The sequence below is a fragment of the Vulpes lagopus genome, chromosome 12 (genome assembly GCF_018345385.1).
Source record: "Vulpes lagopus strain Blue_001 chromosome 12, ASM1834538v1, whole genome shotgun sequence".
NCBI classification, from domain to species: domain Eukaryota; kingdom Metazoa; phylum Chordata; class Mammalia; order Carnivora; family Canidae; genus Vulpes; species Vulpes lagopus.
In genome coordinates, this window is record NC_054835.1 from 40,933,015 (window position 1) to 40,957,228 (window position 24,214).

At 42.0% G+C, this 24,214-nt stretch overlaps 1 protein-coding gene across 5 annotated transcripts in view; it reads right to left on the reverse strand.

The window, feature by feature from the left end:
* STAT3 (signal transducer and activator of transcription 3) overlaps window positions 1–21,895 on the reverse strand; it is a 73,979-nt gene extending 52,084 nt beyond the window's left edge. For all 5 annotated transcript variants that reach the window (XM_041724941.1, XM_041724944.1, XM_041724942.1 and 2 more), the window contains exon 1: window positions 21,686–21,895. The gene's annotated coding sequence lies outside the window, so the exon portion shown is untranslated. The remainder of the gene's footprint in view (window positions 1–21,685) is intronic.
* Between the last annotated feature and the right edge of the window lie 2,319 nt (window positions 21,896–24,214).

A 24,214-nucleotide genomic window follows, 5' to 3' on the forward strand; every position in this document is an offset into this window, starting at 1 on the left:
CCCTGGTATCTATAACATCCTCATCTCACAGCTTTTCTGGTTCACCTGTGATATTTAGAAGGTTACATGTAGGGGTGACATTGGTTCACTAACCACCTAAGTGCCTCTTTACCAGGCGTTTTACCAAGCTGTGAGGGACCCTGAACCAGAGAACTCACAGTCCCTGCCAGAGTAGGAGGAATGCACAACTTCAGAGGGGCACCCCCACCCAGAACACAACTCCAAAATAACTAGGCAAATGGTGCTCCTGGGAGTTGTGCAGTCAGGTCCCTGTCCAAGAAGATAGTTTTGAAAGAAAAGCAGACATGTCACGAGATAACTATATGTAAATAGATGGTGTGACATGAGAAGGCAGATCCTTTACAAGGTATAGCAGCTCTCCAAGACTGGTAGTAATGCTACAGAGGAAGGAGTAGCCAGCCCCAGCACAAGGAATAGCATATGCAAACAAAGAAGAGCTCAAGGCAACCGACATAGATCTCCTGGTTAACCATGACACAAAAAACTTACTAAAGTGATAGTAAAGCAGAGGACAAAGAATGGGAAACGAGATGACAATGGACAAAAGATGTCAATAGAATTCTGGAATCTAGCAAGTGGAGACATGGTAACTGACCTAGCGCAGCTGAGAAAAACTGAATAGGAAGTGCCTGCAGAAGGAATTTCCAGCCAGAACAATGCTGGATGACTGCCCCACCCACCCCACCTCTCATCCCCCCAAAAAAGCTCAAAGTTGGAGGGAGTACAAATGGTTGAGGTCAGGGATGAAAGGTTTGGCTGAAAATAAGAGAACTTGTTGAAAAATCTGTATGATTGAGATTTCCCAGATAACTATCTCTTTCTGAACCTAGTAGGAGACAAAGTACCTATTGTCTAGAGAAAGCCAAGTACAGACCTGGGGACACCAAACACAGCTGAGAGCAAGAGTCGGTGAACTAAAACAACAAAGATTAGATACGAAGCTACATACAGGGATGCCTGGGCAGCTGCCTTTGGCTTGGGGGGTGGGGTGGGGCATGATCCTGAGGTCCAGGATTGAGTCCCATGTTGGGCTCCCCGCAGGGGGCCTGCTTCTCCCTCTGCCTATGTCTCTGCCTCTCTCTGTGTGTCTCTTATGAATGAATAAATAAAATCTTAAAAAAAAAAAAAAAAAGGAGAAGAAGAAAAAGAAGCTACATACATCAGATGCTAGAATCCCAGGAGCCAGGGCTTTCCCCAGACACCCCACAGTGAAGCCCAACAAGCACAAAAGACCAACTCGAACTGAGAAATAAGAACTACTACACTTTTCTTTTTTAAAGCAAGCTCTAAGCCCAATGTGGGGCTTGAATTCACAACCCCCATATCAAGACTCACATACTCTACTGACTAAGCCAGCCAGGTGCCCCTAAGGATTACTACACTTTGGAAGAAAACCTCCAACATAGAGGGGAAAAAAGGGGGAGAGGGAGGGGAAGAGTAAGGGAGAGAGAAGGGGAAAAAGAAGGGGAGAGAGAGAGGGAGAGAGAAGGAGAGAGAAGGAGAGAGAAAAGGGAGAGAGGTGGAGACAGAGAGAGAGAAGGGGAGAGAAAGGAAGAGAGGGAGAGATAGGGAGAGAAGGGGAGAGAGAGGGGAAGAGAGACTAGACTAGAGAGACTAAAGACTAGAAAAGGAACCCTGGAATCAGAGAATACTAGGAGCATATAAAAATTTCAAAACACTAAAAAAAAAAAAAAAAAAATCACAACACTAGGGGCGCCTGATTGGCTCAGTTAAGAAATCGACTTTTTTTTTTTTAAGATTGTATTTATTTATTCATGAAAGACACATACAGAGAGGCAGAGACATAGGCAGAGGGAGAAGCAGGCTCCCTACAGGGAGCCTGATGCAGAACTCGGTCCTAGGACCCCATCCCAGGATTACAACCTGAGCCAAAGGCAGACACCACCCAAGAGTCCCAAGAGACCGACTTTTGATCTCAGCTCAGGTCTTGATCTCAGGGTCATGAGTTTAAGCCCAGGATTGGGCTCCAAGCTGGGCATGGAGCCTACTTAAAAAAACAAAACAAAAGAAAATATCATAAAACTATAAATAGTATCCTCGGAGAAACAAGTTACGTGCATTAAACAGGATTAGGATAAAAACGAAGATGAAGATGAAGATGACAAGTAAAAAAGCGCTCTTGAAATTGAAAATGGCAGCCAGAATTTAAAGTTAAGTAGAGGGCAGCCCCTGTGGCACAGCGGTTTAGAGCTGCCTACAGCCTGGGGTGTGATCCTGGAGACCAGGGATCAAGTCCCATGTCAGGCTCCCTGCATAGAGCCTGCTTCTCCCTCTGCCTGTGTCTCTGCCTCTCTGTCTCTGTCTCTCTCTCTCTCTCTCTCTGTGTGTGTGTGTGTCTCTATGAATAAATAGATAAAATCTTTAAAAAAAAAATAAAGTTAAGCAGATAGGTTGAAAGATAGAGTCAAGGAAGCCTTCTAGGATATACTCCAGAACAAAAAGGATGGAAAATAGAAGCAGAGAGGAAACCAGACTCTGATGTCCAGAAGATCCAATTTCTGACCAAGAGGATTTCCAGAAAAAGAGAAAGGAAAAAGAGTAGGTGGGAATTATCAAAGAATAAGAACTTCCTTTTCCAGACTGAAAGGGGCCCATCTACCCAATCCAATAAATGAAAACTGACTCATCCTAGGGCACATCCCGTGAAATTTTAACAGAGGAAATAAGTTATACAAGCTTCCAGAGAAAAGAATTAGGTCTCTTGGAGAGGATCAGAAATCAGAAAGGCATTGGATTTTTTTTTTAAGATTTTATTTACTTATTTATCGGGGGTGAGGTGGAGGGCAGGGGAAGAAGAAGAGAATCCCTAGCAGACTCCACACTGAGCATGGAGCTCGATGCGGGGCTCCATCTCATGACCCTGAGATCATGCATGACCTGAGCCAAAATCAAGAGTTGGACACTTAACCCACTGAGCCACCTAGGCGTCCCAGCATTGGACTTTCAACACAAATACTGAAGGATTTAAAGCCAATAATTGAGCCAAAATGCCTTCAAAATGATGAAAAATGATTTGATGCCCAAATGATCATTCAAGTGTGAAGAAAGAATAAAGATAATTCGGATACTCAGCTATTCAAAAAATTGAGTTTCCATGCACCTTTTCTTGATAACATGTTACTGAAATGTGTGCTTCAACATATGTAGTAAAGCCAGAAAGAGGAAGACATGAGATCGGGGAAAGAGGAAATTCAACACAGGAGACCTTGACTGCAGCAGGACAGGGAGTGGGGGTAGGGATGACTGTCGAGAAAATAAAGATTAGATTGCCAATGTGTTTTAAGCATTGGAAGCAAACTGCCAGGCCTTTGAGAAACCTGCTGGATACTTGGGGGAAGTTGGCAATAGGTATAAGAAAACTAAACAAGTTTTTAAAAATAAAAGTATTAACTCAAAAAAACAAGTATTTGTATATAAAAGGAAACATAACCATAGTACCCTTCTTGGCTTACCAGTGAACAATCTTTTGTTGAAATAAAATACATGATTGGTATTTAGCTAAAGTGGCTTAAAACTTATGACTACTCTATTGTGAAGGATGGGAAGGAACAATGGTGGTGAAAGAAATACATCCTCACCAATGATAACATGAAGTTATATGGTCTCTACAATCCTAAGAGGTCAAAAATAGCAGTGTGCACATATTACTGAGAAGCATGGAAGTCAAGACCAGAGAAAAAGCTCAGTGGCCAGAAAGTAGCAGTCTGGGAAGCAATGCTTCGAAGTAAGGAGGGGTGGGATAGAGGACTGTTGTTTTCAATATACGTTTTTCAGTATTCTTAAATTTCTAAATTGTTTATATGCATTATTTGGATAAAAATTATAATTGTGTTTTCTAAGTGAAATGGCTAATACCAATAGAAAATTTAGGTCACATCATTTTATCTTGTCTCAGAAGGAACCTCCTTACTTGACTCACTCATCCATCTGTTCATCCAGAAAAGAAAAACATATGAGGTGCCTGGGTTGCTCAGTCGGTGAAACTTCTGCCTTGGGCTCAGGTCACGATCCTGGGGTCCCACAACAGGCTCCCTACATGGTAGCTAGTCTGCCTCTCCCTCTGCCCCTTCCCCTGCTCATGCTCTCTCTCTCTCTCAAATAAATAAATAAAATCTTTAAAAAAAAAAAAAAAAAAAAGGCAAAATGGGCTCCCTGGGTGGTTCAGCGGTTTGGTGCCTGCCTTTGGCCCTGGGCATGATCCTGGAGTCCTGGGATCGGGTCCCATATCGGGCTCCCTGCATGGAGCCTGTGTCTCCCTCTGCCTGTTTCTGCACCCCCTCCCCCCATGTCTCTCATGAATAAATATATAAAATCTTAAAAAAAAAAAAGGCAAAGAAAAAAACTCCATCAGGAACCAAGGGCAAGCTATGGAGTGGTGAACAGGACAGGTCTCTGGCTCCTTGAGACAGGGAGGAAGACAGACAAGTAAATAAGGAAGTAATTACCGCTTATGATAAGAACAGTAAAGATGACAGGATAGTATGTGACTGAGATCAGGATGGCAAACTTTAGATAGTCAGGGAAGTCATCTTGGAGGAAGTAACTATTTGTCCTGGCTTTTAAAACAGAGGGAAAAAAAATAAGGCAAAATCAGAGAGGGAGACAAACCATAAGAGACTCTTAATCAAAGGAAACAAACTGAGGGTCGCTGGAGGGGAGGGGCGTGGGGGTATGGGGTAACTGGGTGATGGGCATTAAGGAGGGCATGTGATGTAATGAGCACTGAGTATTATATGACTGATAAGTCACTGACCTCTACCTCTGAAACCAATAATACATGATATGTTAACTGAATTTAAATATAATTTTTAAAAAATAAAGGAAAACAGACCTTTTGATGTTAAAATCTCAGCTTGTAGTTTCCAGGACCAAAAAGATAGTGCAAATTCAAATGTTAAAATGGGCAGGCCTATACCTAGGAATTCTTTAGGAGAATTGGCGGCTCCAACTCCTCACCAAGACCAAAGGCCTGGACTCCTGCCTAGAGTGTCCTTTAAACTTAAGACCTTTAGTAAATGGGCAGTTGGGTAGCTCAGCCAGTTGAGCATCCAAGTCTTGATCAAATCATGATCTTGGGGTGGTGAGGTCGAGCTCTGCGTTGGACTATACTCAGTGTGGAACCTGCTTGAGATTCCCTCTCCCTTTCCTTCTCCTTTCCTGGCTTACGTGCCCTCTCTCTAATAAATAAATTATTTTTTAAAAATCCTTAGCAAAAAGATAGGTAAATGCCACACTCTCAGCATTATAAGTGGGTGTCTTCTCTTTCTTTTGGGTGAGGTGCCATTTGATTTTGGCCTCTGAAGATTTCCCCAACTTTCTTAAAAGCTCAGTTTATGCAACATTTCTTGGTGTTTTCCAGAAGAGGGTTTTCAGTGTATCTAGTCTACCACAGAGCTAGAACAGAAGTGAGAATGAGACAGGAACAGGAATTTAAGAACACTTTAGAGGTAACACTAAAAGTATGTGAAGATGATTTGAAGAAAAGAAGAGGTGAGGGATCCCTGGGTGGCGCAGCGGTTTAGCGCCTGCCTTTGGCCCAGGGCGCGATCCTGGAGACCCGGGATCGAATCCCACATCAGGCTCCCGGTGCATGGAGCCTGCTTCTCCCTCCGCCTGTGTCTCTGCCTCTCTCTCTCTGTGACTATCATAAATAAATAAAAAATTAAAAAAAAAATTAAAAAAAAAAAAAAGAAGAGGTGAATGAGGGCTATTCCAGATGTTTGGTTAGACGATGATGCCATTTACTTAGATGGGGAAAACTGGGTGGGGGGAATGGCACAAGCCTGTGGTGAGAAAGTTTAAGAGTTACATTTTAGATAAGACAAACAGGAAACAACTACAAAGTTGCCCAAGAATAAATGTCAAGTAAGCAGCAGGACACAGGAATTGGGAGCCTGGAGAAGCCTGGGCTGGAGGCACACCCTTGATAATCACCAGAATGGAAATGATGTTAAAGCCAGGTAATGAGGATAGAATCTAGAAAAAGGAAGGAAAAGAAAGCCCTAGAGGCCTAAGGGCCTTCAAACATTAGTGTTCAGGTAGAGGATGAATCAGGAAAGGAAACTAGGAAAGACCAGTCAGGCTGAATATGTTGCCACAGAAGCCAAGAGCGTTTTTTAAGAAAAAAAGGCGTTCAACTGAATCCAATACCACTTAAATTGGGTTAATGTTTCTGAACCCCAAGACAAATCCACCAAGGAGATAACGAAAGCACTCAAACCGCTCTTGTTACTTTTCTCCCTAGAAGAAAAGGCCCCCTGGAATTATATCTTTTTACTTTCATCCCTTAATCTGATATATACCAAAAAAAAAAAAAAAAAAAAGGCAATTAAAAAGGGCCCTAGAAAAATGACCTCCAAAAATAGTGATTCTTCTCCTGAAAAAGATTTAGAAACCTCCAGTATTTCTCCACTATTCCAATCTACCTAGGGTCAGAAATGTTAGGATTTTATTTATTTATTCATGAGAGACACAGAGACACAGGCAGAGGGAGAAGCAGGCTCCATGCAGGGAGCCTGATGTGGGACTCCATCCTGAGACTCCAGGATCACACCCTGGGCCAAAGGCAGGCGCTAAACCACTGAGCCACCCAGGGATCCCTAGAAATGTTCAGGTCTTAGAGAAGAATCAACACTCTATCCAGCACATTATATGTAAGGGTAGAGAGATCACTCTAAAAATAAAGATCAGTATTTAAATCCATACTCTGGGGCAGCCCCAGTGGTCCAGTAGTTTAGCACCGCCTTTAGCCCCGGGGTGTGATCCTGGAGACCAGGAGTCCTGCATTGGGCTCCCTGCACGGAGACTTTTCTTTCTCTCTCTCTCTCTCTCATAAATAAATAAATAAAATCTTTAAAAAAAAATCCATATTCTGGACTATAGTCCTCAGGCCAGCCCCATCTAGACCCAGGAGAATCTGAAAATTAAATTTAGGGGGAGGGACACCTGGGTGGCTCAGTCAGTCAAGCTGTTAAGCTTCTGCCTTTGGCTCAGGTCATGTCCTAGAGTTGCATCAGGCTCTTTGCTATTTTATGGTGGATATATGTCCTCATACATTTGTCAAAATCCATAGAATATACAACAAGGTGAACTATAGTATTAACTGGGGGCTTTAGTTAATAATAATGTATTAATATTAGATCATGGCACACCTGGCTGGCTCAGTCAGTGGAACATGTGACTCTTGATCTCAGGGTCATGAGTTTGAGCCCCACATCTGGTGTACAGATTTAAAAAATATATACTGGCTTATCACTAGTAACAAATGTATTATTCCAAAGCAAGATGTTAATAATCGGAGAAACTGTGAGGAGAGACAGGAGAGGGTATATGGGAACTCTATACTTTCTGCTCAATTTTCCTATGAACCTAAAATGGCTCTAAAATATATATATATATATAGTCTATAGGGGTGCCTAAGTGGTTCAGTCAGTTAATATACATCTCTTGATTTCAGCTTAGGTCATGATCTCAGGGTCATGAGATTGAGCCCTGAGTTGGCCTCTGCACTGGTCATGGAGTCTGCTTAAGATTCTCTCTCTCCCTCCTTCTGCTCCTCCCCTCCACCCCTGTGTACATGCTCTCTCTCTTTAAAAAAAAAAAAATGTATATATAATGTATATAATCCATTAATTTTTTAAACATTTTTTAATTTTTATTTATTTATGATAGTCACAGAGAGAGTGAGAGAGAGGCAGAGACATAGAGGCAGAGGGAGAAGCAGGCTCCGTGCACCAGGAGCCTGATGTGGGATTCGATCCCGGGTCTTCAGGATCACGCCCTGGGCCAAAGGCAGGCGCTAAACCACTGCGCCACCCATGTATAATCCATTAATTTTTAAGATATATGAGTTGAACTTTATGAAAAGGATTTTTTTTTTTTTGAAAAGGATTTTTAAAGATAAATCTGACCTACAAAGCTTAAGTTTTATTTAGGCTATCTCCCCATTTAAAAAAACTTTTCTAGGGCAGCAGGGGTGGCTAAGCGGTTTGGGGCTGCCTTCAGCCCAGGGCCTGATCCTGGGGACCCGGGATCAAGTCCCGCGTCGACCTCCCTGCGTGGAGCCTGCTTCTCCCTCTGCCCGTGTCTCTGCCTCTCTGTGTGTGTTTCTCTCATGAATAAATAAATAAAATCTTTAAAAAAAAAAAAAAAGCTTTTCTATTAAGTCTTCTCAAAATGAATACTTGGAAAAATAAGTCACCTCATGTACATCATAGTTTTGCATGATATAAGCACTCAGAAAAGAGCTGATCTTACCCATTAGCGTCCAAATAAGAATTTATTGGGCAGCCCCAGTGGCCCAGTGGTTTAGCGCCGCCTTGAGCCGGGGTGTGATCCTGGAGACCCGGGATGGAGTCCCACATCAGGCTCCCTGCATGGAGCCTGCTTCTCCCTATACCTGTGTCTCTGCCTCTCTCTCTCTGTCTGTCATGAATAAATAAATAAAATATTTTAAAAAAATAAAAGAACTTGGGGATCCCTGGGTGGCTCAGCGGTTTAGCACCTGCATTTGGCCCAGGGCGCGATCCCGGAGTCCCGGGATCGAGTCCCACGTCAGGCTCCCAGCATGGAGCTTGCTTCTCCCTCTGCCTATGTCTCTGCCTCTCTCTCTCTCTCTCTCTCTCTCTCTTTATGTCTAAAATAAATAAATAAATAAATAAATAAATAAATAAATAAATAAATAAATCTTTAAAAAAATAAAAGAACTTATGAAAAGGCACAATTACTCATGAAATTATAATCCAACAATGTGAGGTAGTGGACATGATTTAGAAAAAGAATAAATTCTTAGACTCACATCCGTAAAGAACCCGGCCTGAAGCATGAACTCACATTGGGTTTTCCAGTTAATCACTCAACCAAAGAGAACCCTGAGGTGGCCGAGATACTGTATGTAACAATTCTATCAATAGGTTGTTGTTCCCATTTTACAGATAAGGACAGAAATGTTACGTGATCACAATGATAATGGTATGGCCAGAACACAAACTTGGAGTCTTCAAATTCCCAGGCTAGTAGAATCAAATTACCTTTCCAGGGACACCTGGGTGGCTCAGCAGTTAAGTGTCTGCCTTCGGCTCAGGGCGTGATCCTGGGGTCCCAGGATTAAGTCCCACATTGGGTTCCCTACATGGAGCCTGCTTCTCCCTCTGCCTATGTCTCTGCCTCTCTCTCTCTCTGTATCTCTCATGAATAAATAAAATCTTTTTTAAAAATTGTCTTTTTAAGTCTTACCTATACTGTGTGATTTCTGACAAGTAAATTCCTCTTTGAATTGGTTATATAAGCAATTATAAGAAGAAAGGAAGGATGCTTGGGTGGCTCAGTGGTTTAGCATCTGCCTGCAGCTCAGGGCGTGATCCCAGAGTCCCAGGATTGAGTCCCACATTGGGTTCCCTGCGGGGAGCCTGTTTCTCCCTCTGCTTCTCTCTCTGTATCTCTCATAAATAAATAAAATATTTTTTTAAAGAAAGGAAGATAAGAATTTTACTTATGTTACATGTAATAAATGAAAGCTAACTTTATTATAAAGACAAGTTTGAAAGGGTGGCTCAGTAAGTTAAGTGTTCAACTCTTGATTTTGTCTCGGTTAATGATCTCAGGGGTATGAGACTGAGCCCTATCCCATGTGGAGCTCTGGAGTCTGCTTGTCTCTCTCCCTCCCCCTCTGCCCATTCCCCTTGCTTGTGCTCACTCTCTAAAATAATTAAATAAGTTAAAATCTTCAATAAGTAATATTTTAAAAAGACATGTCATGTCTGAAATAGATATATCTGAAATTAATCAAAGCAGTCAAAAACTGTCTTAATATGTTCATGTATTATCTATCAATAAAACAAGGCTGAATATTAATCTGGTAAAATCATGATTCTTTTGATAGTCATAATCCACATCTGATTAATATTAAGGTCCATAAATGCTAAGAAGAATAAACAGAATAAAAAGAAATATCTAGGGGCCCTGAGATTAAGAGCATATTGCTCTTGTATGCCAGGCACCTGAGCATACAACTCTTGATCTTGGGGTTGTGAGTTCAAGCCCCACATTGGGTGTAGAGATTACTTAAAATCTTTAAAAAGATAAATAAATAGGAAAGAAGGAAGGATCTCCAAAGCATTTTTCCTTAGTAAACTATATGCCTACTATTTACCTTTATCTCCAGAACAACAATTTATAAACCCTGTAGACATGACTTTGCTAATCCGAAAAAGGACTTTATATTGGGATGCCTGCGTGGCTCAGTGTTTGAGCGCCTGCCTTTGGCTCAGGGTGTGATCCCGGATTCCCAGGTTCGACTCCCACATCGGACTCCTTGCATGGAGCCTGCTTCTCCCTCTGCCTGTGTCTCTGCCTCTCTCTCTCTCTCTCTCTTTCTCTCTGTGTCTCTCATGAATAAATAAGTATCTTTAAAAAAAAGAAAAAAAGACTTCATAGCTTATGGTTCTTTAAAGCAGCATATCTCAAGCCAAGGACCAACTGTTTGAGAATACCTGATTGCTTGTTAAAAATTGTCCCTAGATCTACTAAAATCAGACTCTCTGGGTCAAAACCCATAGAATCTTCTTTTTGTTTTAAACAAGTATCCTGGGGGTTCTTTTTTTTTTTTTTTTATCCTGGGGGTTCTTGTATTAAAATCTTTAGACTAGTAGTTCTCAAACTTTTTGGTCTCAGGACTCCTTTATATATTTAAAAATAAGGACCTCAAAGAACTTTTGTTTATGAAGGTTATATCTACTAATATTTATTGTATTAGAAATTAAATTTCTAATTTAAATAGAAATTTTAAAAATATTCATTAAAAATAATAAACCAATTATATGTTAACATAAATAACATTTCTGTGGAAAAATAACTATTTTCCAAAACCAAAAAAATTAGTGGAGAGTGACACTGTAAAAGTTTTGGAAATTTCTCTAATATCCAGCTTAATAGAAGACAGCTGGATTCTCATATTTGCTTTTGCATTCAATCTGTTGCAGTATGTTGCTTTGATAGAGGTGAATGAAGAAAACTTGATCTAACACCAGTTGGAAAATGAAGGTTATCTTAATAGCCTTTACAGATAATTTTGGATATTCCTTAACATCACACCAAAATTCAACAAGTGGTAGTTTCTTAAAGATTAGATGCAATGTAGATTGCATGCTGTTGGATCTCAACTAACTTTTCATACTCAGCTGCACTGAGATCCATTAGTCTATTCTGCTTTTGGGGTTTTGGATTTTGTTTTTTTTTAAATCCATTTGACAGAGTCAGAGAGTAGAAGTGATGGGAATGGCAGAGGGAGAGGGAGAAGGACAGAGCGAGTGGGAGAAGCAGGCTTCCTGTCAAGCAGGGAGCCTGACACAGGGCTCCCAGGGCTCTATCCCAGAACTGTGGGATCACAACCTGCTTAGAAGGCAAACACTCAACAGACTGAGCTATTCAGGTGCCCCTATCCTGCATTTTGAGTAGAATGTTTTCCCAAACATGATTTAGTAATGTTGTACATTAATCATTTGGAAAACACTACTTCAGAGACACATAGACCTTTCAAATACCAACACATTTCATTATAAACTATAAAAAAAAAAAACCACACATTTAAAAAGTTTAATATGGAAAAACTGTCAAACTCAAAATTTATTTTCCCTCAAAAGTTTAAATTTTATCATTGGCAACAAAGATTGCCAGTTGTTTTCCTTGAAGAGATGGCTTCCCTTCTTTCATTTGTGAGAAAATGTCTACCAGCATACCAGTTGGTCTGTCATTCTTTCAGAGTAAAGATGGTGTTTCAAAAAAAAAAAAAAAAAAAAGCAGCTAGGTTGAGATTGTAACTGAAATGTTCCCACAAGATCTCTTCCCTGAGACAACCATCATACTTCTGTGTGCAGCAGAAGTGCTTTATGCCTACCTCCCATTTCATCACAGGATATCAAAAAAGGCACATCCTCCAGAGTTGAAAGGGAAATGAAATTAATATTGTTTACTGTTGTGTCATGGACATTCTTAAGTAAAGTCATTTTTTCCTTCTGTGAGTACACTACATACAATAACTAGCATTAAGTGTAAATGCCAACTAAGTAAAAGATACAAATAACATTATGGAAGTAATTTTGATATCAAAGACACCCTGTGAAAGGTCTCAGGGCCCTGAGGGGTCTGTTGGCAATACTCTTGAGAACTGCTTCTATAAATTTAAACTGAAGCATCAATGAGCAGCCCATCTAAGGGTACGATACAAAAATCAAAAAACAGCTTCTGCCCCACTTGCTCAAGAACACAAAATGACATGTTGTTTTAGGACTGGAACAGTTGAAATTAATGGAAACTGGGTCCTAACATCATAGGTAATATGAACAGCAAGCTTTCAAAAAAATTGAATGGGGGCAGGCACAGGGTAAAGGTAAGGGAGTTTCATTTAATGACATAGCTAGACTTCTCCCCAAAATTAAAGTTTCAGAAGAATGTGTTCTCTGTTAACTGAAAAGCTACATTTCTAAACAGTATGCATTTGATGGTTACAACATTTAAAGTATAGATGTACAGATTTATTCATATGTGCCTAAGGACAAATATGAGGATATTTACCACAAGATTGTTTTCTGTCTTAGATTCTGTGGTCTATGGCTATCATTAGATTAAATAAATTATTAATTTTTTTTAAAAGAGGGGGATCCCTGGGTGGCTCAGTGGTTAAGCACCTATCTTTGGTCCAGGGCATGATCCTGGAGTCCTGGGATTGAGTCCCACATCGGGCTCCCTGCATGGAGCCTGCTTCTCTCTCTGCCTGTGTCTCTACCTCTGTGTGTGTGTGTGTCTCTCATGAATAAATACATACAATCTTTCAAAAGGGGGGGGCACCTGGCTCACTTAGCCAGTAACACATGTGACTCTTGATCTTGGGATCATGAGTTTGAGTCCCACATGCGGGAGGGGTAGATGTACTTAAAAAAAAAAATCTAAATAAATTATAGCATACATAGTCCAGAATACTATGTACATCTTAAAAACACGAGACAGGTGTGCCTGGCTGGCTCAGTCAGAAGAGTGTGCGACTCTTGATCTCGGGTAATGAGTTCAAGCTCCACATTGAATGTAGAGATTACTTAAAATCTTAAAAAAACAAACATGAGACAGACATAAACATATTCATGTGGAGTGTTTACTAATATAAACAAAGTAACAAAAAGTAAGATACCTTTTGATATGTGTATAATGTACTACATTTTTAAGGAAGGGAAAAAAAATAGTATATTTGCATGTATACAAATGAAATCACTCTGAAAAAAAATAAGAAATGGATAACTAGCTGTCCCTGGGAAAGAGTTCAGAGAATAAGGTGAAAAGAAAACTCTCCATTTACTACAAACCTTTTGGTACTGATTAAACTTTTTCTTTCTTTCTTTCTTTCTTTCTTTCTTTCTTTCTTTCTTTCTTTCTTTTCTAAAATATTGCTTTTACCATAAAGAAAACTGGAGTCTGGAACTGAAAAACAAAACTGATATACTCTTGCAGCAAATCTGTGGTTGAGACCAGCTAGCATTCATCTTTCCACAGGAAAGGGGAAGTAGTTTAATCCAGGCTGTATGGTGTGGGTCTCTAACTCCCACCTCCAGCTTCATTCTCCCTTCCTCAGGAGATATTCTCACTGGGTATATAAGAACGGTACTCTCACTGGAAAGCTTAGGGTAAACTGAGGCAGAAGCCTATGGAATCACACAGGACACCTTGGATTTTTCTGCAGAAATAGGATTTTATCTAATAGGCTTTACTTTTTACCGCAGTTTTAGGTTCAAAGCACAACTGAGCAGAAAGTACAGAGTTCCCATAAACACACCACCCCATCCCTCTACCCCCCAACAGGCACAACCTCGTCCACTATCAACATTTGGCACCACAGTGGTACACTGAGAAACAGGAATTTCAGACAGTTCCATGAACCCAATATTCTCCAAGACAATTATGTGGACCTTAAAGTGTCCCCGTGTGCTTTGGCTCCCTTACAATCCACTCTTATTTACACGCTTAAGTGCAAAGGCACAATAACACATAGAATTAAGAATAAATATTGAGATTTGTGGGGCGTCTGGGTGGCTTAGTCAGTTGAGCTTCTGACTCTTGATTTCAGCTCGGGTCATGATCTCAGGGTTGTGAGGTCGGTGCTGGGTGAGGGGCCTGCTTGGGATTCTCTCTCTCTCTCCTTCTCTTAAAAAAGACCAAAAACAAAAAAACACCCAGGAGTTTCCAAATTAAATAGAATGCGATACATGTTAAAAAAAATAAAAGGGGGGGGAGGGCGCCCTTGTGGTGCCGGTTTTGGCTCAGGTCATAATCTCAGGGTCCTGAGATGGAGCCCCACCTAGGGCTCTTGAGTCTGCTTGTCCCTCTCCCTCTACTGCTCTTCCTCCCGTTCTCTCTCTCAAATAATCTTTTAAAAATAATAAGAAAGCAAGCAAGCTAGCTATTTGGCTCCAGAATGCTTCAATTATTCCACTTGGCCCAATGCATAAGACAGGTACCATCCTAATTATGTTTTATTTTGGTTAACGTTTCAATAAATTTGCTTTCCCTAAACATATTGATTAAAAAGGAACCCAAATACCAAACTGATTTGCCAGACAAAATCAGTCTGAGATTAAATATTTATCATGTCTAAACCACAAGTAGAAAAGAATTCAAAGGCTGACTATTTTAATGCTAACTCGATGCAATATTGCACTGTTTGGTTTATTAGAGAGGTAATTACACAGCTAACATAGGTCTTTGGGGTTTTGAGGATTACCCTAGTGGGGAGAGTAGGGGAGGACAAAGAAGGAAAGTCTAATGTTTTTCACTCTGCCAGAAAAAGTGTCTGCTAAACTACAAAACAAAATTAACATTAGAAAAGATGTGAAAAATATGCATTTTAGGAAGCTTTCACTTAAGCAGGTGCTCAAATTCAGACTCAAATCCTCCATTTCTCAAAACCAGAATGAGTGGTCAGGATACCGAAAACTAATAAAATCAATCAACAAAGCGGGAAAACAGGTGGTTAACACCAGACTGGGCAGGGTTTTCCTCAATTGAGCTCACCTTCGCTAATCTAAATCAGTTTTCAGAAATGGCTTTTACAAAAACTACCCAAACATCCCCCTAATAATTTGTGCTCCTCCTCCACAATAAGGAAGCCATTTATTTACCAGAAGGTTTACTTTCTCTTTCAAGCTCTGCTGGCTTCCTCCTGCCCCACATACAGACTAGATGCAACTGGGGGGCCTTTCTTTCCTGGCTTCTCGGATCCCAAACTGAAGAGTCAGTGTGAGAAAACCCGTTTCAGGGAGAAGCTGAGTGGTTCTTCTTAACCGCAAGGCTATTTCGAATACAGATGCGTTTGCAAAGGAAAGTTACAGGATAAGAAAATAAAGCTCTACTCCTCTGGTGAAAACAGATGCACTTAAATACACACACACACACACACACACAGATGTGAAGGGACAAACCACCTCCTAGCCTCAGATAGGTCATTCATTCTACTTGGGATATGCCACACCCCCACCTTCCGTGTCTGACTCCTCTACCCCTCAAACCTTCAATATCACCTCCAGTTTTAGTGTTATGAAGAACTCTAAGGGACTGTTCAAATTCCTAAGTGTAATACATTTTTAATGTGTGAAATAGGGATCCCTGGGTGGCTCAGTGGTTTACAGTCTGCCTTCATGCCCAGGGCATGATGCTGGAGTCCAGGGATCGAGTCCCACATCAGGCTCCCTGCATTGAGCCTGCTTCTCCCTCTGCCTGTGTCTCTGCCTCTGTGTGTGTGTGTGTGTGTGTGTGTGTGTCTCATGAATAAATGAATAAAATCTTTTTAAAAATGTGTTAAATATTACTTAAATAGCCCCCAATCATAGGCTTTGGAAGATGCAAAGAGACCTATCACAGGAACATTCATGTAGACAGGAATTTACGATTTGCCTATTCCTTTTACGTGACAGCCTCCATCTCCTCCACCACAATGTAAATCCCCCTGGTCCCTATTCATTTAGTTTTTTTTCCTATTAGTTAGAATCTCCCAATTACTCCTTCTTTCCTTTGGTTCATTAATGGCTACCATGAATCATAACTTGCCTTTGTAGGTAGATATTTTAATGATATTAATTATTAGCACTCAAATTTTAGCTATCTGCCAGGCACTGTGTAAAGTACTTTAAATATATTATCTTGCGGGACACCTGACTGGCTCAGCCGGTAGAGCATGTGACCCTTGATCTACAGTTTGTGAGTTCAAGCCCCATATTGGCCATAGAGCCTATTATACTATAAAGAAACAAACATATACACATACATATATACACACATTGTTTTGCTTAATCCTCACAACTTCCCTACAATGAAACCTGGTATCTATGTTTTATGGCTAGAGAAACTGAAGCCCAGAGAAGTTAAAGCAACTGACCCAAAGTCTAAGAGGCACTGGATTTGGTTTTTTTTTTTTAATATTTTATTCATTTATTCATGAGAGAGGCAGAGACACAGGCAGAGGGAGAAGTAGGCTCCATACAGGGAGCCCGATGTGGGACTCGATCCTGGGACTCCAGGATCATACCCTGGGCTGAAGGGAGGCACTCAACCACTGAGCCACCCAGGGGTCCCTGGATTTGGGATTAAAGTCCAAGGAGTCTGACCTCATAGCCTGATCTTTCACCTCCTATAGCAATGTTGGATCATGAAACCCTCCAATACACAGCCTAAGAGTTTCGACACTACCATGTTACCTTATAAATGCTCAAAATAGGTTCCTTTTCCAATGTAGTTAAAAAAGAAAAAAAATCAAAGGTCAGGCAAAAGTTCACTGATTAGAAGAGTCATTATTCTTATAGATGAGGGTAGCAGAAAGAAAAGCTAGATAATCCAAAACTTACTGTATTCTGGGGGGCAGATTTGCCTTCCTTCTTGTTCTTTTATTAGGCTATTAAAAAGAAATTTGCAATAAATATGTCCCAGATAAATTGGTAAATAGAAAAGGGTACAAAAAAATCTGGAGAAATACATACCAAACTATTAACAAGATATACATAAAATACACATAGTTTACGTTCTACAAATTTAAATTTTTTGTAACAGCAAATATTTCTTTTGTAAGAAGGACAAAACAACTTACTTTTAATGATATGTGAAAAGAATAATTAAGAGAAGGGTTAAGAGCCATGGCTCAGCAGCTTCTTCTCCCCTCAGTTCAGTCCTCCTAAATTAAGAACTTCCACTTCTAGGGACACCTCAGTGGTTGAGCATTTGCCTTCAGCTCAGGGCGTGATCCCAGGGTCCTGCGGGCAAGTCCCACGTTGGGCTCCCTGTGGGGAACCTAGTTCTCCCTCTGCCTATGTCTCTGTCTCTCTCTGTGTGTCTCCCATGAATAAATGAATAAAATCTTTAAAAAAAAAAACTTCTACTTGTAGCTCCCTGGACACAATCTGCTGTTTTAAGCCTCTGCACATTCATGTTTCCTGGCCCTGTAAGCAACTGTTCACCACTCAACTTTGTCAGAATTCCTATTCATCCTACAAAATGCTGTTCATAGGTGTTCGAAGTAATAAAGGCCCTCTGTAATAAAGCCTTTTTCTCACTCCTGAAGACAATTAATCTCTTTTCCTGGGGCATTTAATAAGAACTTAGATTTACGGAGTTCTTCTGGTGTGCCATGCATTATGCTAAGCATTTTACCTCTTTTATCTCATTGAATCTTTAATGGGCCTCAGAGATAGGCACTGTTATCCTCTACTTTTACAGATAAGAAACTGAGATTCAGGTTCTGAAGAGGAAGTAGCAGATTCAGGATCTGATCCCAGACCTGTCTGACTCCAGAGCATGAGATTTAAACCACTGGGATGCCTGAGTGGCTCAGCAGTTGAGCATCTGCCTTTGGCTCAGGGCATGATCCTGGAGTCCCAGGATTGAGCCCCACATCAGGATTCCTGCATGGAGCCTGCTTCTCCTTCTGCCTTTGTCTCTGCCTCTCTCTCTCTCTCTGTGTGTGTCTCTCATGAATAAATAAATAAAATCTTAAAAAAAAGAGAGAGAGAGATTCAAACCACTTATCCTGTCACCTCCTCTGCCCTGTGTAAAGCAACACATACCTTGGTCCGCACAACACCTCTAGTTCTGTGAAAATAGGAACCATATTTAATTATCCTTGGATACTGCCTAGCACAGTAATCAGCTCTCAGCATAAAATGTTTGCTGATAATAAATAAATTAAAGCAAAACAAAATGAAATGTTTGCCTTATCTGACTTAAGAGTTACAATAATCTTAACATGACAAATGAGAACTAAGCAGAACAGAAATTCATTCTTCCACACACTATTCCTTTTAAAACTAGAGACATTTCTAACAACTGACCACCAAAGTACCATCTGGCCATCTTGACTAAAGTACACCATAGTAAGCCAAGGTTCCTAGTAACAAATGTGTAATGGTGATATTAATTTTTTTCACTATAGCCAACAAAGACTGAAACAGCCATTCAGTGTCATCCTGCTGGATCTCACCAAGGCTGCTCCAGAACACCAGGACTCCTTCAAGATTTGGGGATGTCCCTCAATTGCTCTTTTGGTGGTTTTATGAATGACCCAAAAAATATAGTACAACTGTTCAAATATGGAAGACATAAAATGTAAGTGGCTATTTACAGCCAATTAAAAATCCTAAAAGGCATTTCTGCACTTAAACACACAAATCTGGTAATAAGTCAGAACACCTCTCTTTGGGTCTGGCCCAATTTATAAGCTCAGCCCCAAAGACAACTCCCCTAGGGCAGAGGCCATGTGCACTGATCTACCTTGTACAAATTAACCAATGCCAGGAACATGCCCTACACATAGTAGGCACTCCATAATTAAACACTAATACTTGACCTCAAAAATCTTTAAAAGGACAGAATCTGGAATTCTGTGATCTGGCATTCAATGAGGCCTCTAACAAGCAAACATTCCTCCCCTACTCACCTTCCTAATCTACCAGGATTTTGTTCCTACTGTACCATCATACCTCCTCACCCCAAGCTCTTTACACCTATCAAATTCCAACTATTATTTGGGACTCAGATCAAATCTCACCTTTGGCAAGAAGACTTCCTAGACCATTCCAGGTCTCATGACCTCTCCTTCCTCTGAAGACCAGTAGCACTTAGTGCAGCACTATCCAATAGAACTTTCAGGATAGCGGAAATGTTCTATAGCTGTGCTATCCATATTTTAATATATAATAGCTTCTTTGTTGGAGAGCACATCCTTAACGACTCACCATCTCTTTGAGGACATGTTGCACTATAGGGACAAAGCATTTATCAAGTCCCCTTAGTGGACTGCAAGTGCTGTGAACAAATCCTCTGATTCTTCATGGCAACTTTCACAACGTTGCAAAAAGTAAATATTTGTTGACCTGTACACCATCTCTGAGGAAACTGTAAGGTAGAAAGGTGCTGGCCTCAGCATCTGCGATGGTCACTACCTCTGCCCCAACTCACATCTGAAAGTCAAGACAAGTAGAGGCAAGCAGGAGAAAGCAACTTTCTTGAGACACAAATGATCACTGGTGAAGCCACAAGGCACTCTGGATTAAAGGGAATTTTTATCTCCCTCCATTAGCAAATAGCTAAATTCTAATGACAAGTCACACGGACTAAAAAGTTTGTGACTTCCCACATTAGACACAGAAGATGGAAAAATAACCTAGGCAAACCCTATTTCTACTTCTTTTTGCATCTGTTTATTGGCTCTCTCTGTAGGAGTCTTAGCAGCCTGTTGGTGATATTTCACTGTCCAGATATATGTTAGAATTTCAATGACACTTTTCCCAGCAGGGTCTACACTCACTCACTGTAAACCAATACCTAATACTTAATATAGATAGGTCAAAATAACAAACTACACCAAAGGTACAAGTTCTAACACTATGGCACTCCACTGCCTTGGGCAAGTGCTTTGTTCCTTGGGCCTCAGTTCCCCTATCTATAAAATGGGGTTAATGTCATGTGAACTACCTACCCTCTGTACCGCAAGTCATAGCTGTGGATATTTCTAAATGGTTATCCTTCCCAAAAGTACTATATACAGAAATTTTAAAAATCGTGAATTTGCTAGTCGTTTTCTGTGGAAGATTCACTAACAAATATATAGACTTCAAGATCAACCTCCCAATATATACTTTTTTTTTTCCCCCAGATTTCCCCATCTCACTATGCAAATAAATGTCTGAGCAAAAATTCTGCTAGTAATCCAGTCTGGCACATATAACAAGGAAATAAATGTGTTGCCTCAAGGAACACAGACATATTTAATATAAAACAGAAATTTGGCTGAATCAAGTCACAACGCAGTCTAAATTCACATATAAAAGATTGAGATGATTTATAGTTCTGATTTATTCAAACCAGAGCATTATCAGCACAGCAGCCAAAAAGTTACAACCCATACACAGAACATAGCCTGTAGATGCACACCCGATAAAAACCAGCAGAGACACATTATGTACATTTTTAACTTAAAAAAAAAGTGTGTCCATACCACACACTCACCTGATGTAATAGAGAAAGATATGCACTAAATAAGAAAAAAGCAACTTGGATGAGGGTTTGAATTTTGCTAACTTAAGCCCAACCACACCCCCCAATCACAGGTAAAGTTTGCACACATGGCTTTGCCAAGGCCAGCCTGTCTTTGTTTCCCTCTGCGTTTACCCAAGATCTTGGCTCCAAGACAGAAAACTCCCACTCGCGATTGGTTCATTCTGTCCTATGCAATTAAGCAACACCACAATCCAGTAAACGCAAGGACTCAATTATTTATCTTCTGGCCAAGTTTACCAGGTGTCTATAAAAGAACAATGTCAAGGAAGAAAGAGGCTTATTTCTCCCTAGAACTGGCTTAAGGGGGGGGGGGGGTATTTTGCTTTGTTTTCAGAAGGGGAGGAGGGAAGCAGGGTTTTTAATCTAGGGAGAAAAAAAAAAAAAAAACCGGGAAGGAATTTAAAAAGAGTACAAGACTGTCAATTTCCCTACAGGAAACTTGATTCTTATGCAATAATCCGACCCACAACCAACCAGCCTGTGGGGCTGTAGGGGGAAGACACCTATTCCTACTTCTGGAGGGGCAAGGCTGGCTCCTAAAGGAGAGGGCACAGAGCAAGGCCGAGGAATTGGCTCAGCCGGCAGCCGCCGGGGAGCGCAGAGAAAGCTCTTTCCCAAACCCCCACCCCTGGATCCCCCGTGATCTCCGCCGGCGTGACAGTTGCTCCTGAGGCCGGAACGTCCCCAGAGCCTCAGGGAGCAGGAAGTCGGGGGGCTGTCCCTCACTCCTGCCACCCCCACCCTAGAGTGTCCTCGCCCCATAGTCCTCCTCCTTAACCCCATTTTCCCTCTCCCTCGGAGTCTGCCCTTTCTCCAAAGAACGAAACTTCCTTCCAGCGCCCCCTGTCCCTTCAAGGCCCGCTCCTGTCATCCCGGGACTTGTCTCTTCTGATTGACGCTCCCATCTCCACGTATTCCTCCCCCCTGCCCCACTCAAGTTTCCATCCACAACTCCCCCACACAAGGCAGAAGCTCCTGGACCCTCTGGCACCCTCCACCCGGGATCCCCAGGCCTGGGGGCCGGTGTGGGGGGGGCGGCCCCACCCTTCACCCCCTTCACCTGTTTCTCGGGCTCAGGCCCGACAGGCCGGGGCTGCACTTGCGCCGGGGTGCGGGCCGCGGGGCTCCCTCAGGCCGCGGGGCCTCTCCGGGCAGAAGCGGAGAGAGAGCGCCGAGCAGGGGTGCTCGTCAAGGATCCGGTTCGGGCTCGCTCGCTCCGCGGCGACGTCGGAACCCCAGACTCCCCCCCTCCCTGTCTACGCCGCGGCAGCTCCGGAAACCGCTGAATTACAGCCCCTCCAGCCAATCCCCGCCCAGCCCCAGCCTGGCAGGGACACGCCGCTTCTGCATAATTCATGAGACGGCCAGGTTTCCCGGCCACCCAGGGCACTGATGCATATACAGTACACCCGAGGCCCCACCCACCGGCCAATGAGGAGAGCCTCTGGGGGAAAGGGCGGAGCCAATATTGGGCTGGGAACGCCCCAGTGCTGGCTGTTCCGAGCGCTTAGTGCTCCTCCCTCCGCCACAGCAGAAGAGGAGCGGCGGCCTTGGGCACAGAAGCCCGGGGGGAGGGAGGGAAGATGACCGGAATGTCCTGCTGAAAACTCAGCTGAGTTCCTGGCAATGCGTGACGTCAGGACACTTTAAATGCCCCTGATGCGGCTCTCTCCTGCCCGCTCTCCCTTTTCCCAGCTCTTGGCACCACGTGGGGGCGAGGTTGCAAGCCACTTACCACGTGGGAATCAACCAGTTAGATAATCCCCAGGTATCGCCAGATTCTCAGGGGGCCCAAAGCCAGAATTGGGTTTCTGGGGACAGCAAAATGAACATGGGTGACTCCCGCCTGCTTTGAACTTCAGTTTCTGCGTGAGTCGGGACACACACACCCGGAAACATGACGTGGAAATAGAGTAATTACTAGAGTGCGTGGGGAGAGGGTAGTGGATTTAACCCTGTCCCTCGTTCCGTCGCTTCTAGCATCAAACGCCAACGGCTCGCACATTGGCGGGTTCACAAGAAGGCAGCCCAGAGAGCATGTGAAGACTGACACATAGACACATTATCTTTATGCGTCTGAGCTAAAATACTTGAAATTACCTGCCTTTTCCTTTTTCGTCTACTCTATTTCGATTCCAAGTTTTACTGCTTTGAAGTCAGTAGTTTATAGGAAATGGAGACATTTTACCTTACAAAATAAGGGATGTACCCTGCATAATGGAATGGGGTGTGTGTGTGTTTGCGAGCTGACACTACCAGGGTTTTTTTAAATAACAGCTATTAATATTTGCATTTATTGTGTTTAATACAAAGAGGTATAAAAGTGAAATCTAAACAGAGCCCTTATCAAACCATCCAGATAACCCCCGATGAGTTTTTTTTCAGTGAAACTTTTAATTTCATGGTTCAATGAAACATGCCCATGGTTTGAAAAATCAAATAGTCAAAATTTAAAAATGAACATCTGTTGCCTTCTGGTGAGAAATTTCTCAATTTCTGGTGAGAAAAATCAATGACCCTTAATCTTTGGGGGGGAGGAGGCAGAGGGAGAGTGTCACAGATCCTTCTGAGATTGGCTAAAGACTATGGATTCTAACCCCAAGAAATTAATAGCATGACTTCTACTCACAATTCTGATAGTTCCCCAGATACCTGAAGCCCAAAGACTCCAGATTTGGATCTTTGGACCACCTTAAATACAAGGGAGAAGTGAAACATCTATAGCACAATTGGTAGAGTCACTGGTGGTAGAATTGAGTTTCCCGTTGCCCTCCTGTAGATTCAACCCAGCACCAATGTGGAAATTACTCTATTTATCTGGTGTGTGTGTGTGTGTGTGTGTGTGTGTGTGTGTGTTGCTGTGTTTATGATTATCTTCACCCCAGAACAGTAGAACAGATACCCTTACCTTACATCTCACCTAAACTCTGCTTTAGCTGTGTTATTCCATGCAATTTACCTTCTCCCTAATAACATAAGGTCTGATATTTGTTTTGTTATTTACTGCTTGCCGAGCACTTACTCATAACCTCTTTTCTTTTTCACAATAATTATGTGTAGCAGATAGAAGCCATATTATTTACCAATAGAAAACTAAGGACAAAGTAGTGTGACACTCTCAAGATCACAGAGATACTCAGAGCTATACCATGTGTTTTGGGGTTTGTTTGGTTTTTTTAGATTTTTTTCATTTATTCATGAGAAACAGAGAGAGGCAGAGATATAGGCAGAGGGAGAAGCAGACTCCCTGCAGGGAGCCCAATGCGGGGACCCCGGAATCACCCCCTGAGCCGAAGACAGCCACTGAACCCTGAACCACCGAGCCACCCAGGAGTCCCTACCAGGTGGGTTTAGAGCCAGGTTTTTGGACTCCCCGTCCCATAGCTTTGTTCCATCCACTCAAACCCTGCCCTCCTCCCTTGACTCCTCATGAGATGGCCTTTGTTTCTTTCACTGCCCTCCCCCACATGCACATAAAATGTTCCCCTGAGCCTATCTGTTCCACCTATAAAACTCTCTCCAGCCCCACCACTGGCCTTTCTCCACACTCTACTGAATCTCCCCAGCTTACAGATGGCAGTTTCTCCCA